Here is a 13,454-nt window from a genome sequence, read left to right on the forward strand (position 1 = left end):
TCCATATAGCAATTATGTGGATCAAAATTGTTAACATTTGCCATATTTGCTTATTCTATCTCTATCTTCTGTGTCAGCTTCTGGTGCATAGGAAACCACAAGCAAAATGTAGGGGCTTAAAACATCAAGCATTTTACCCCTCTCCAAATCCTGTGTGTCTCTTGGGTTGTTCTTCTGATATGGGCTAGCTTGACTGATTTCTGCTGGGCTCTGTCATGTGCTTGTGGTCAGCTGGAGGGTTGGGTGGTGGCTGGATGACCCAGAATGGTCTCACTCACAAGACTGGCTGTCAGGCAGGCCTCAGTTCTCCTCCAAATGGCTAGCTTGAACTTTATCACATGGGAGTTGCAACGTTCCAAAGGGGAGCAAAAAAGGGCAACCCCTAATAAGCAGGTGCTTTTCATGCCTTTGCTTATGTTATGTTTGCTAATGTCCCATGTCCCATTGGCCACAGCAAGTCACCAGGGTATCCCAGAGTCAGTGCAGAAGGACACTAACAAAAGGTGTGGATAGAGGGAGGGGAACGATTTGTGGTTATTTTTTCTATCTATCTATCTATCTATCTATCTATCTATCTATCTATCTATCTATCTATCATCTATCTATCCATCCCTCCAGCTATCTATCATCATTATCATCTTTATCATCTATTATTTGTCTATTACTGTTGAACCATTAAAAGCAAGTTGCAGACATCTTTTGCTTCACTCCTAAATATAAATTCTGGCATAGGCAAGGGTCTTTCTCCAATTCAATTCTTCCCTTCCCTTCTTTTCAGACTATTTTTAAAGGGCTAAATAACTTGAAACTTGATCGTTCATCTCATATTCACACAATAATTGTGACAGTGATAAAGAACATGGAGGGAAGACCTACAAGGCCAACTAATTAAAATATTTAAAAATATTCATTTTTACCCACAAGGAAATCGTAGGTTTGAGCCACAACATTTAACCAGATTTCTTGGAGCTCAAAGGCAGTTCTGCAGTCAAATTTATACTCTTAACTACACGCAAATTAAGGGACAGATGATGCAGACATTTCTAGGAAAAGAGTGGTAACTTCTAGGTCATCACCATGGAAATGGGTGGTAACTTCCGGGTATTGCCATGGCAATGGTAAACTGACATGGCACACTGGTGGGAGTGTCTTATGGAAAGCTGCTTCCACCCAGGCCCTGTTTTAGCTAATCCTCAATTAGGTCTGGTGTCTGAGCCCCACCTCTGGAATCGAGTCCCACCTCCGACCTCATAAAGATATTAAGGACACTGTAAGAATAAATTCCTGCCCCATTCAGGAGATGTCTTGTGTAATTACGTTACTATGAGGTAGCTGGCTGGTCTCCTTGAGAAGCAGTTCCATATCAAGTGCTCAGGATCAGCCTCTGCTGCTAGCAGATTGGGTACTCAGTAGTGGCGGTAACTTGATTAGTTTCAGTGAAAAGTAGCCCCTGCGTGGTGCCCTCCCACAGTAATGAGTTTATGCAAGATCTGGTTGTTAAAAAGTCTAGGAACTCCACCATCTCTCTCTTGCTCTCTCTCTTGCCATGTGACACACCTGTTCCCCCTCTGTCTTCCACCATGATTGTAAGCTTCCTGAGGCCTCACCAGAAGCAGATGCTGGCACTATGTTTTTTGTACAGTCTGCAGAACTGTGAGCCAAATAACCTTCTTTCCTTATAAATTACCTAGACTCCAGTATTCCCTTATTGCAATGCAAAACAGACTAACACACAGGCATAGCTTTCATCCTTGCCACCATGGCCACTCTGTTCATGAGACCATTGAACCAGCATGGGGCTGGCTGAGGAGATGGACTGACTTACTTTCATGGGATGGATCATCCCTGTTGTTAAGAGCTTTCTTTGTGGGGATTATTGTTGTATTTATTTGTGTATTTATGTATTTATTTATTGAGACGCTGTTTCATTCTGTTGCCCAGGCTGGAGCGCAGTGGTGCAATCTTAGCTCATTGCAACCTCTGCCTCCCGGGTTCAAGTGATTCTCCTGCCTCAGCCTCTTGAGTAGGTGGGATTACAAGTGCACACCACCAAGCCCAGCTAATTTTTGTATTTTTAGTAGAGATGGGGTTTCACCATGTTGGCCAGGCTGGTCTCGAACTCCTGACCTCAAGTGATTTGCCTGCAATGGCCTCCCAAAGTGCTGGGATTACAGGCATGAGCCACTGTGCCCAACCAAGGATTATTTTTAGTAGGAATTAGGATGAGACACATATATGCATGCATTTTGTATGTACGCCCATAAATGTATCCACATACTTCTTCCTAGACCTACTTGCCCCTGAGCTTCCAGTCTCATTCCTTACAAGATCCTGACCAAACAGAAAGCCATGGGCCATTTCCCAGGAGCCCATGTATATCTGCACATTGGGCCACATCTCACTCCAATTTAAGTGAAGGGGCCAGGTGTGGTGGCTCAGCCTGTAATCCCAGCACTTTGTGAGTCTCAGGCGGGAGGATGGCTTGAGCCCAGGAGTTCAAAATCAATCTGGGCAACATAGGGAGACCCCATCTCTACAAAACATTCAAAACAAATTAGCAGGTGTAGTGGTGCACACCTGTAGTCCCAGCTACTGAGGAGGCTGAAATGAAAAAATCACTTGAACCCAAGAGATTGAGGCTGCAGTGTGCTATGATCCTGCCACTGCACTCCAGCCTGGGTAACAGAGAAAGACCTGTCTCTAAAACAAACAAACAAATGAAGTGAAGATCTCCAATCACAGCTCTGTACACCAGGATTTACCTTCACCACTGCCTGTAGGACCCACCTCTGAGTAGTGGTCCTGTAATATGATAATTCGGGTTCAGCTTCCAAAATACATCAGTCACACTGATCCATCTGTGAGCCAGACCTTTTCTTCCTTAATATTCTACAGGAAAATCTTCATATGATGTCATGAATGTGAATTAAAGGAACAACATAGCTGCAACCAAGGTCAGTGACATGAGAGTCTGAGCTGTCTGTGTGTGTAACTCTTTTGTGCCATCTAGATCTCTTACAATGAATTAATACTGTGCCCAAATCGCACTATGACTCAGTGGGTTAGATACCCAACTCATGACAGGTAGTTTTAGTCATATAGATACTTGATGTCCCATGGTCAAAATCACAGACTCTATTAGTACTCAGCAGTTGGTTTTCAAATTGAAAGCACTTATATGCTGCATAATAAATGGACTTACTTCAGAAACTTACGGGCTGCAATTTTGCTTTTGTATCTTGCCAGAGACTCCACATAACAGCTTCAACCATTATGGATAGAGGTGACACCATCAAAGTTGCTGATTCATGTGGCTCAGGGACAGGGCGATTGCATCGCAGGCTTTACCTGCTGTAGAGCTCTCACCTGCTTTGAAACTCAGCAGCCTTCAAGTTTATCTGAAAAATGAGTCAGAACAAAATTCCAGGCCAGTCATGATGGGTCATGCCTGTAATCTCAGCACTTTGGGAGGCCGAAAGTGGGGGGATTGTTTGAGGCCAAGAGTTTGAGGCCAGCCTGGGCAATATAGTGAGAACCTATTTCTAAAAAAAAAAAGAAAGAAAGAAAAAGGAGTTTGAGACCAGCATGGGCAACACAGGGAGACCCCGTCTCCACAAAAAATTTAAAAACTAGCTGTGCACGGTGGCATGTGCCTGTAGTCCCAGTTACTCGGGAGGCTGAGGTGGGAGGATCTACTTGAGCCAGGGAGGTCAAGGCTGCAGTGAGCTGTGATCATGCCACTGCACTCCAGCCTGGGCAATAGAGCAAGACTCTGTCTAAAACAAAAACAAAACCAAAAACCAGCTATAAAAGACACCTAGAACTATTTAAAAAAGAGAAAAAAAGAACACTATTCTGAAGTGTGATTTATATATGTATCATATAAATCATATATGTTATATATAAACACACATCTATATATACCCATCTATTATTTTTATTTTCTTTTATTTTATTTTTGAGACGGAGTTTCACTTTGTCACCCTGGCTGGAGTGCAGTGGCGCGATCTCAGCTCACTGCAACCTCTGCTTCCCGACTTCAAGCGATTCCCCTGCCTCAGCCTCCTGAGTAGCTGGGACTACAGGTGTGCACCACCATGCCTAATTTTTGTATTTTTAGTAGAGATGGAGTTTCGCCATGTTGGCCAGGCTGGTCTCGAACTCCCAACCTCAAGTGATTCACCCGCCTTGGCCTCCCAAACTGCTGGGATTCCAGGTGTGAGCCACCACGCCCCACTCTATCTATCTATCTATCTATCTATCTATCTATCTATCTATCTACCTACCTACCTATCATGTATCTATCACTTTCAAATGTCAAAGAGCCCTACCAAATTATGTGCCTGTTTATCAGTTTAGGAAGTGTGAGTTGTAATAACTTATTCTTTACCTTAAGGGAGATACTATGGCATGTCCCAGATGATTGGACTTCTAAAATCTTCACTGATGTGGTAAGTTAGTGAACATTCATGAGGTTTATCTCCCTCTTTCTGTCACTCATTTGCATTACTATGGCTTCTACAGTGATTGCCACTTCCTGATCACCAGGTCAAATTAGCATGATTTTATTGGTGGAATGAACCAGTGCTATGTTCTTCAGAATGTAAAGATGATCAAGGCCTCTGTGGACTACAATATGACGGAGATTAGGAGGGTTATCAGGAACCTGGGGCAAGACAGTGCTGCAGTCCTTACCATGCACACATGAATGGCTTTTAATTCTCCTAAATGTCAGAGATCAAGTAAAATACATTTGTCAGATCATTAAGCACATACTAAGGACCAAAAACTAGGTTGGTCAACTCCAGTAAAGATGTCACATCTGACATAGCAGCTGAAATTGGAGCTGCTATTTGTTTACATTTAAAGTAGTCACTATGAATTAGCTTTGGCCACATAATAAGTGATACGGTTTGGCTGTGTCCCCACCCAAATCTCATCTTGAATTGTAGCTCCCATAATTCCCACATGTTGTGGGAGGAACCTGGTGAGAGATAACTGAATCATGGGGGTGGTTTCCCCCATACCGTTCTCATGATAGTGAATAAGTATTATCAGAGCTGATGGTTTTATAAGGGGAAACCCTTTTTGTTTGGCTCTCATTCTCTTTGCTGGCTGCCATGTAAGATGTCTCTTTGTTCTCTTTTGCTCTTCTGCTATGATTGTGAGGCCTCCCCAGGCATGTGTAACTATGAGTCCATTAAACCTGTTTTTCTTTATCAGTTACCCAGTCTTGGGTATGTCTTTATCAGCAGCATGAAAACAGATGAAAACAATCAGTAACCCCAAAACTCAGAGGCTTGAAATTACGAATATTATTTCTCACAATTCTGGGGGCTTTCTGAGCATTTCTTTTGCTCTGGGCTGGTTTGGCTGCAGCTGCATAGTATAGTCAGGCCTCACTCAAAGTTCTAATGGTTGGTTGGTTATTGTGGGGGAGGGGGCATGAGAATGACTTGGCCTTATGTTTCTCATCATCCCTCAGTCTAGTTCACGCCTGCATGAACCCATGGGAGCTGGGTTCAAAATGCAACAAGAAAGCAGTTTCCATTCAGTGAGTGTTTTTCAAACCTCTATATGTCACATTTACTACTGTCTCAAAGAAAATCAAATGCACATTCCCAGATTCAAGGAGTGGAGAAATTGACTCCACCTTTGAAGGGAAGAGCTGCAAAGTCATGTTGCAAAGAATATACACACAGGAATGGGAAGAATTTGTGGGATTTTTTTTCAATCTACCACATCCACTAGCTTCAGTCATGCAGGTTTTTTGCAGGGGCCAAGTGAAATGAATGGAGGTATGATAGGGACAAATAATCCTGCATCCTCTAACTTTTTGATGATGATGCAATCTCTGCAATTCCTCCCACAGCACAGTATTGAGTTTCAAGGGTTTCCACTTGGCTCTTTATACCATAAGGACTTTATTTATTTATTTATTTTTGAGATGGAGTCTCACTCTGTCACCAGGCTGGAGTGCAGTGGCGCCATCTCAGCTCACTGCAATCTCTGCCTCCCAGGTTCAAGCTATTCCCCTGCCTCAGCCTCCCAAGTAGCTGGGATTACAGGTGTGCACCACCACATGCAAGTAATTTTTTTATTTTAGTAGAGATGAGGTTTCACCTTTTTGGCCAGGATGGTCTCTATCTCCTGACCACATGATCCACCCGCCTTGGCCTCCCAAAGTGCTGGGATTACAGGCATGAACCACCACGCCCAGCCCATAAGTACTCTTAGTTCACAAGTTAGGAAGCCACTATAATGAGTTCTACCAGAAGATGAGCATATCTATCCCAAATATATGTTAAAGGATAGAGGAAAACAACCATAGGGTGAGTTCATGGACTTACTGAACTGACTGTGAGATCAGACTTGGGCCAAACATGGATAAGTAACAAGCTTGAAATCCTATCACAAGGATCTTGAGGGTCTCTCCTGGAAACACTCCTCTTAGCTTACATTGCCTACAGGGAGGACCCTGAGAAGAAGTTTCTGTGCTATTATTTTATCAGCGGGTACAGTTCCAGGGAAGCAGGAGAGAGGGAAAAGTATAGTGTGGTAGGGAAGGAGACAACACTTGCATGAAGGTCTTACTGAGCTGGCCACTGCTTGCTATCAAGTGTAATTGATTGTTTAATTTTGTGTTTTAAGACCACCTAGCTGAGGAGAAGAAGGGAGGTGAATTCATCCACTGGTTCATGAAAGGTTTGTCCCAGAGACTATTAACTCCGCTGTACTTCCAGGTCGCGTGTGAATAGTTCAATGGGTTCTGTAACGTCTCATGCATCAGCATCAACAGGAAAGCCCTAGGGCTTGAGACAAGTAGTGCCCATTGCAGGCATGAGGTCAGGTTTCGTTGCTGCTTGTGCCCATGTAGAGTTGTTCTGAGTTCATGCAGGGATGTTGCTGCAGCAGTGAATCAAGAGAAACAAGTTTCCAGAGGCCCCAGGCGCAGGTGAGGCTGAGAGGATCTGAAGTGACATATAAGATGTGTCTGAACTCTTTCTTAATTCAACTCTTGCATGCAATTATCTGAGCCTGGTGATGATTAGAGTTTAAATTCTAAACTACTGATGCTGTATCATTAATGACTAATTGTCTATTATTAAAAGTTTCTGTCTCTTCTTGTCAATTCTTTAAGTTATAGCTTTCTAGGAAATTGACCATTTCATCTGTCTTCAAATTTATTCTAATTCAAAAAATATTTTCTATTCTTGTGTAGTCTTTTTCTTTCTTAATATTATTTGTGCCTGTTCTCTTTTTTATTCATCTTTTGAAATAATCTATTTTTTAATTATCTCAGAAATGGATCACTTCAAATAAGCAGTTGTTGGCATTTAGCCTCTATTGCATCGGTGTTTTCTATTTCTTTAACTTGTGCTTATTGTTGACCTCAACCAACTTTCTTTGTATTTATTCTATTATTCTGTGTTCTAACTTCAAGTTGGACACAGCCTTCATTCTTTTCATTTTTCCCTTCTTCTTCTTCTTCTTTTTTTTTTTTTTTTTGAGATGGAGTTTGCTCTTGTTGCCCAGGTTGGAGCGTAGTGGCATGATCTCAGCTCACTGCAATCTCCACCCCCAGGGTTCAAGCGAGTCTCCTGCCTCAGCCTCCCGAGGGGTCTAGGAGATTAGTGATTATTAGTTCTAGCAGGTTACAGTGACCGGTAGCACAGGAGGGATTGGCTTCCTTTTTCTGAAGGTGAACCGGGTCTTTTCTGTCCTTTTTCTAAGTAGCTTAAATAACACATGGTCAATAGGCACAATTTTCACAGGCCTCTAACTCATGACCCACTAATCCCCTAGACCCCCGTTGGAAAAAAGGAGAACGTGTAACCCTGGAGATCGATGGGTCAGGGCTAAACCCCCAAGTTGCCTTTTTAGTTTGAGGGGAGGTACACAGGCACTGTCCCAAACCAGTGTTTCAAACTTTTTATGATGAGCCGAATCTGCCAACACCAGAGCTTCCAAAAAGGACAAAAGAACTTGTTTCTCCAGCTAGCAGAAAGTGTAGCTCATTTCCTCAATGTTACTTTCTGTTATGTATGTGAGGGAACCACTATGGGAGACTGATGGCCTTGGGAAGCTAGAGAGTTGGTGCCCACTGATCCAGTTCCTGACCCAATTCCAGTTCAGAAGGCCCAAATTAGCAACTTCTGGGTCCTAAAAACTTCAATTATTGGACAATACTGTGTAGCTAGAGAAGGAAAAGACTTCACCATTCCTGTAGGAAAGCTCGATTGTCTAGGACACACTCCAGCTGTCACTCTACACACAAACCCACACACTTGTGTCACAGTCACAGATTCATTCCAGTCCTGTCATACACCAAGCACTTTCTTCTTTTTGACACATACACACAGTCTGTCACACAGTCAAAGAGAAACACACCTGCTGTGTCATGAGCACACATGCAGTCACGAAGACATACCCTGGCCATTTCATGTGCACAGACGCACACACACCCCATTCCCTGTGTCACAAGACATCCCAGCCGTGGCACGTGCACTCTCATACAGACGCAACGTCACCATTCGCACGGTAGGGCACATCCTTGGCTCTATCACGCACATAATATTGCACACACCCCCTACACCATGTCTGTCACCACCACGGACGGTCCATCACACGCGGCCAGGGAGACGCCTGACCTCGTTTTGCCCCACCCCTTCCCTCAAGTCTTCATACCCAGCCACACTGTCGCCTTCTTCGGCTGCTCGCATTCGCCTCATTGCTTCTCCCACCCTTACCCGCACTGCCGACTGGGGCATGAGTCCGCAACGCCCTCTGAGCCTCGCCCTGCTTCGATGTCTCCTTCCGAAACTACACGCGGAACGCAAGAATCACTGGGATGCGCAAAGTGGATCAGGAGCGCACGCTCATTCGGCCCAGTGACCTGTGGGAATTGTAGTCCAGGGCCGGAAACGCAGGAGACGCCAGAAACCCAAGTTTGGGACGGCGCGTCCCAGGGGTTTCTGGAAGTTGTAACCTGTGCTCCGAGTGCGCAGGCGCAGGAACCCTTCAGGGGAATCCCTTTAGCAGGGAGCGTATATTGAAGAGTGCGTGCGGAGGTGAGAGCAATAAACTGATAACGGAAACAGATGGCATACTTCGTTTTCAGTTATCAAATTTCAAAAACTAAAAATGTAGATGGTACACAATATTGTTGAGAATGTGGGGAAATGAGAACTTTCACACGTAGTGGGTGGAAATGACTACAGCTCTTTTACAGTTTTGTGTAGTAGCATTCACGAACTGTGAAAGCAAACCCCTAAGCAACCAGCATTTTTACATACAAGAATCTAGCCTACAAAAATGCTGGCATGAAAGACAAAGATGTGGGTACAGTAATGCTTACCAAAGCCGTGTTTGTAATACTGAAGAATTCACACTGTAATACTGAAGAACCTCAATGTTCGTTCTTTGAGACACTGTTAGTCTGTGCTAGCCAATATGATAGCTATTTGTGGCTATTTAAAATTTAATTTACTAAAATTAAATAAAATTCGAAATTCAGTTTCTTACTCACACTAGCCATGTTTCAAAGGCTCATTAGCCAAGACAGCTACTGGCTACTGTATTGGACAAGAGGGATATAAACATTTCTAACATCACAGAAAGCTACATTGAACAGTGCTGGGTTAGGTAATAATTCAACGTTAAAAGGAATGAATTACATCTATAACTGACATGAAATGAAGTAGAAGAATGTGTTGAAGTGGAAAGGGCAAATGGCAGAATTATATGGATAGCATGATCCCATTTCTGTATAAAATAGCTGTGTCTTTATACATACATTCAGTGTACAGAAAAATCTGGAAGAATACCTGAAAATATTAACTTTGGTCATTTCTGTAGATAGGGAATGAGTAGGGGGACACTTTCATTTCTGACATTATTTATCATCAGTTGTTTGAATATTTAAAAACTGCAACAATTAACTGAATGTTGCTAAATCCAAATAAATATTTTTATTACTTATTTTGAAAGATTTTTGGCTGCCTTCTACTATCTCAGCGACGTACTCTTTCTTGAAATACTGAACTACTTTAGCTTAATAGACCTCCCTCATTTCTGTTTTATCTCCTCACTGAAAAGCATTAGAACATCTCTACAGCTATACCACTCTGAATGCTCCCGATCTGGTCCGAAAAGCATTAGAACATGGAATTACTTGAGTGATTAAAAGTAAAACAATAAGAAATTGATTGTGGCATCAGAAAAAGTGAAATCAGTTTGATCAATTTAAAATCCCAACAAGTTTTTTTAAAACGTTTTTCTTTTTACTTTGTAATTACAAAAGCAATGCATGTTTATTACATGAAATATGAATATAGAACAAGTGCAATAACAGAAAAGATCCCTGTAGCCCATGGAGTGGCTGAAAATGATGATTGCTAGTGGGTATTGGTGTCTTTTGGGGCAATGAAAATGTTCTAAAATTGATTGTGATGATGGTTGCATAGCTCTTTGAATAAACTAGAAACTACTGAATTCGGCCAGGCACGGTGGCTCACACCTGTAATCCCAGCACTTTGGGAGACTGAGGCGGGCAGATCACCTGAGGTTAGGAGTTCAAGACCAGCATGGCCAACATGGTGAAACCCCTGTCTTTACTAAAAAATACAAAAATTAGCCAGGCGTGATGGCAGGTGCCTGTAATCCCAGCTACTCGGGAGGCTGAGGCAGGAGAGTCGCTTGAACCCAGGAGGCGGAGGTTGCAGTGAGCTGAGATCACGCCATTGAACTCCAACCTGGGCAACAAGAGCAAAACTCTGTCTCAAAGAAATAAAAAAGAATCTACTGAATTGTACACTTTAAATGGGTGAGTTTTAGAGTATATGAATTATATCTCAGTAAAAGTATTACAGAAAAGCAATAATCTGTGTTAACTAGTTAACCACCTGGAAAAATAAAGTAACTTCCATCCCTCACACATTAAAACAAATAATGTTCACGACATGTATAACTTAAAAATAGACTACCAGAGTGCTTATCAAATTACAAATTGATGTTATTATAATTTTGGTCGGTAGGTTTGACAGCCAAAACACAAATTATGAATTAAATAGTTAATAAATTATAGAAAATATAAAGTATGTTCCAGTAAACTTCCCTGCCTCCCTCAAATTTAAGTAGCAAATAAACTAAGGGAAAATATTTCAGATACAACAAACAGATAATAAATTTAAAACAAATCAACATATAGATGAATACAAAAATGTGTAGAAATAGGTAAAGAATATAGACTCTTAGAAGGAAAAATTGAAAATGACCAATAAATACTTGAATGCATATGTAAGCTTATGAGAAATAAAAGACATGGAAATATTATGAAAATAAAGGCCGGGCGCGGTGGCTTATGCCTGTAATCCCAGCACTTTGGGAGGCTGAGGTGGGCGGATCACCTGAGGTTGGGAGTTCAAGACCAGCCTGACCCACATGGAGAAACCCCATCTCTACTAAAAATACAAAATTAGCTGGGCTTGGTGGCGCATGTCTGTAGTCCCAGCTACTTGGGAAGGCTGAGGCAGGAGAATTGCTTGAACCTGGGAGGTGGAGGTTGCGGTGAGCCAAGATCGCGCCATTGCTCCAGCCTGGGCAACTAGAGCAAAACTCTGTCTCAAAAAAAAAAAAAAAAAAAAAAAGAAAGAAAAGAAAAAAGAAAAAGAAAATAAAATGTTATCATTGGTTTAAGGACTGGGAAATGGTCAAAACAATTGTAAATTTTAAGAAGATATTCATTCACAATACTTTTGGTGGGAGGAATCCACTTACAACCTTTCTGAGAGTAACTTTACATAAATATTTAAGAGAAGCATCTCTTTTAATTCAGGAATCCATTTCTAGAAATGTAGTCCAATTCGGCAAAGTTTCCGACGTACACAAATTAGTAGCTCTTCTATGCACCAACAGTGACCAAGCTGAGAATCAAATCCAGAACTCAACAACTTTTACAACATCTGCAAAAATAAAATAAGATAAAATACTTAGGAATATACCTAACCAAGGAGGTGAAAGACCTCTACGAGGAAACTTCAAAACACTGCTAAAAGAAATCATAGATGACACAAACAAACGGAAACACATCCCATGCTCATGGATGGGTAGAATCAAGATTGTAAAAATGATCATACTGCCAAAAGCAACCTACAAATTCAAAGCAATTCCCATCAAAATACTGCCATCATTCTTCACATAACTAGAAAAAACAACCCTAAAATTCATATGGAACCAAAAAAGAGCCCGCATAGCCAAAGCAAGACAAAGCAATGGAGGCATCCCGTTACCTGATTTCAAACTATAAGGTCATAGTCACCAAAACAGCATAGTACTGGTATAAAAATAGGCACATCGACCAATGGAACAGAATAGAGAACCCATAAATAAACCCAAATACAGTCAACTGATCTTCAACAAAGCAAACAAAAACATAAAGTGGAGAAAGGACGCCTTATTCAACAAATGGCACTGGGATAATTGGCTAGCCACATGTAGGAGAATGAAACTGGATCTTCATCTCTCACCTTATACAAAAATCAACTGAAGATGGTTAAGGACTTAAATCTAAGACCTGAAACTGTAAAAATTCTAGAAGATAACATTGGAAAAAGCCTTCTAGACATTGGCTTAGGCAAGGATTTTGTGACCAAGAACCCAAAAGCAAACGCAATAAAAACAAAGGGCCTGAGACTTAATTAAAGAGCTTCTGCGTGGCTAAAGGAACAGTCAGCAAAGTAAACAGACAACCCACAGAGCGGGAGAAAAATTTCACAATCTGTACATCTGACAAAGGACTAATATCCAGAATCTACAAAGAACTCAAATTAGCAAGAAAAACAAACAATCCCATCAAAAAGTGCGCTAAGGACATGAATACACAATTCTCAAAAGAAAATATACAAATGGCCAACAAACATAAGAAAAAATGCTCAACATCACTAATGATCAGGGAAATGCAAATCAAAACCACAGTACAATACCATCTTACTCCTGAAAGAATGTCTATAATGGAAAAAAAAATAGATGTTGCCGTGGATGCGGTGAACAGGGAACACTTCTACACTGCTGGTGGGAATGTAAACTAGTAAAACCGCTATGGAAAACAGTGTGGAGATTCCTTAAAGAACTAAAAGTAGAACTACTATTTGATCCAGCAATCCCACTACTGGGTATCTAGAGGAAAATAAGTCATTATACAAAAAAGATACTGGTACACACATATTTACAGCAGCAGAATTCACAATTGCAAAAATGCTTAACAACCCAAATGTCCATGAATCAATGAGTGGATAAAGAAACTGTGGTAGATATATACAGTTGAATACTACTCAGCCATAAAAAGGAATGAATTAATGCATTTGCCTGGATTTATTTATTTTTCCTTTTTTTTTTTTTTTAAGATGGAGTTTCGCTCTTGTTGCCCAGGCTGTAGTGCAATGGCGCTATCTTGG

General features: G+C 41.5%; 1 protein-coding gene across 6 annotated transcripts in view; it reads right to left on the reverse strand.

Moving 5' to 3' along the window:
• The window catches only part of LYPD5 (LY6/PLAUR domain containing 5), a 42,496-nt gene that overhangs the window by 27,226 nt on the left and 1,816 nt on the right, over positions 1–13,454 (reverse strand). The window contains exons 1-2 of one of the 6 annotated variants that reach the window (XM_063801836.1): positions 8,751–8,977; positions 3,216–3,398 (exon numbers count right to left, since the gene is read on the reverse strand). The exons of 1 other annotated variant lie outside the window; for it this stretch is intronic. The gene's annotated coding sequence lies outside the window, so the exon portion shown is untranslated. Of the gene's footprint in view, positions 1–3,202; positions 3,399–8,750; positions 9,005–13,454 lie in introns of those variants that run through there. 4 more of the 6 variants (XM_063801835.1, XM_063801837.1, XM_063801838.1 and 1 more) reach the window with 4 other exon arrangements.

The sequence above is a fragment of the Pan troglodytes genome, chromosome 20 (assembly GCF_028858775.2).
Source record: "Pan troglodytes isolate AG18354 chromosome 20, NHGRI_mPanTro3-v2.0_pri, whole genome shotgun sequence".
NCBI lineage: Eukaryota > Metazoa > Chordata > Mammalia > Primates > Hominidae > Pan > Pan troglodytes.